The 2,425-nt window shown below is 35.1% G+C and overlaps 1 protein-coding gene across 13 annotated transcripts in view; it reads left to right on the top strand.

The window, feature by feature from the left end:
* The window catches only part of LOC106875983 (uncharacterized), a 268,731-nt gene that overhangs the window by 179,165 nt on the left and 87,141 nt on the right, over positions 1–2,425 (top strand). Inside the window, exon 1 of one of the 13 annotated variants that reach the window (XM_052970780.1) lies at positions 2,123–2,225. The exons of the other annotated variants lie outside the window; for them this stretch is intronic. The gene's annotated coding sequence lies outside the window, so the exon portion shown is untranslated. Of the gene's footprint in view, positions 1–2,122; positions 2,226–2,425 lie in introns of those variants that run through there. 13 annotated transcript variants of the gene reach the window in all.

Genomic DNA, 2,425 nt, shown 5'->3' with positions numbered 1-2,425 from the left:
ATATATATATATATATATATATATATATATATATATAATACAAATATGTGAGTATATGCATATATACGTACATGTATGTACATACCTACATCTACATGTATATGTAGATGCATATCTGGTTACAGGACGTCACAAGAAAACGTGAGCAAAATGAAAAACAGAACATAAAACAGAGCACAGAAAACACACAGGCCACATAGAGAACATTTCCTTCATCAGCTGCCACCATTCTAAAATTAAGCGTTTCGAAGAGTGCCTCGATATACAAGTTCATTCGTCCCCGGAGAACGCTTGTAGAACGAAAACTCGTAAACAGAAAATAAAATTCGGTGAAACTCGTAAACACAGGGTTTCGTAAGGCGGGTCCTCGTAAAGTGAGGTATTACTGTACATATATGTTGGTAGACAGGTAGGTGTGAATATATATATATATATATATGTATATCACTTTCTGTACATATGTATGCGTGTATGTCTGTGTGTGTATGTATTTATAGATACACACACACACACACACACACACACAGATCTGCAAGACAAAACAAAAGTTTATTAATTCATATGCATATGGTTATATGCATGTGTGTGTGTGTATTAAGAGACGAAGAAAAATAACTGAAAGTTAGCAGCATGAATTATGTTATGTTTAACTGGGATTAAGGTTGTTACTGGACGTTGTACAAAATTTATTCATAATTCATTAATATTTTTTTGTATGTTACATTCAGAAAACTAACTCACGAGAAACTTTTGACGATGGTAACAGTAAATAATTTTAAGAAATTAAGAAATTGTCGACTTGATTTTCATGCTAGAAAAACTATTGGGTTGTCCGGAAAGTTCGTGCCGATTTTTAAAGGAAAGAAAAAAGTCAATAAATACTTGCCATTACATTTTTAATCAACCAAATATGAACCATTTTGTTGCACAATGCGTTTCTATCTTCCCTTTGATTTGAAAATACCCTGTTCCCAGAATTGAGGTGGTTTCATGTCAAATAAGTCGAAAGGTAAGCTACTATAAATCTGCACGAACTTTCCGGACAACCCAATAAAGCCATTTCTTTGCTTACAGAATGTGAACAACTATGGACGTAAGGCTTTGTTTCTTTATTGATCGACATAATTTAGTCTCTAAGGCGGTAAACTAGCAGAATTGTTATCATACTAGACAAAATGCTAAGCGGTATTTCGCCTGTTGCTACGTTTTGGGTGCAAATTCGGTCGAAGTCGACTTTATTTTTCCTCCTTTCAGGATCGATAAATTAAGTACCAGTTGAGCACTGAAATCGATATAATCGACTAGTTCCCCCCTCTCACATTTCGGGACTCGTGCCTATTGTAGAAAGGATAATTTAGTCATTCATCGCTTCACAAGGAGTAATTTTCGTAATTTAAATCTAAAAGGAGCTAAGTGGTATGTCTCAAAGTACCCCAGGGGCATAAATTTTGATAATCACATTAAATGAATTTAATGACTGCCGTACACGACATTTCTATATTAATAAAAGCGAAATTCTGTCTATCCGTCTGGGACCCCTGTATCTTAGTCTACATTCGCTCTAAATAGACATAGTATACCTCTTTGGAATGAGGATGATTTAGGGATTGAAAATCTGCTATTCATTTGATTTTTGGACATCCAGCATTGGAATCTGATTTAAAAGCATTTGGGTTGCTTTTCTAGCAGGTAAAGCTTGGCTGATTCACGCCATTTTGGTGGCATTTGACAGATGACGTCAAAGATCAAGGAGAAGATATATGACATTCGCTTCGTTAATTTTACGTCGAGATAAGAACTTCAGGACAAATTGGCCAACAGTTTGAATTCAACTGGGGACTGGAACAATAGAATGATTACATTACAGATTTAATTCTCATCCGTCCTTAACCTCCTATCAAACACCACCGAGGCATATAGTCATTATAAAAGTATTATAGTCATGGTATTTATCTCTCGTTAGTTTTGGGGCGCAGGCCCAATTAGCCCTCCGCAGGAGCTAGCTCAAAAGTTCTCAGTGAGTGCGGCTTTTAAGATAATTCTTAATATATTAAAATTTCTGAATTACAGTCAGAAAAGAAATTCCTTGCGACTTTGAAGGAGAAAGGAAGTAAATTCCAGAATTTGATAAAGTTTTACCTTGTTTGCTTGCAACGAAAGGGACAACCTGATCTTTGTTTGCATGTACGGCACATCTATGGATGTTTCCGTGTCTCTATAACACGGTCAGTATAATTTAGATTTTTATATTCTTATATATAGAGAACGGTTTTACTACATTCTTCGCTGTAGATAATTAGTATAATTATCTCTGTTTGTATGTATGTATGTGTGTACATGTATTTATAAATCTAAATGTATTTATATAGGCATACATATCGGCGTACGTCTGTATATCTGTGTGTGTGTGTGTGCACGCCCATGT

The sequence above is a fragment of the Octopus bimaculoides genome, chromosome 9 (genome assembly GCF_001194135.2).
Source record: "Octopus bimaculoides isolate UCB-OBI-ISO-001 chromosome 9, ASM119413v2, whole genome shotgun sequence".
Taxonomy (NCBI): domain Eukaryota; kingdom Metazoa; phylum Mollusca; class Cephalopoda; order Octopoda; family Octopodidae; genus Octopus; species Octopus bimaculoides.
This window is presented reverse-complemented; position numbering and strand designations above follow the sequence as displayed.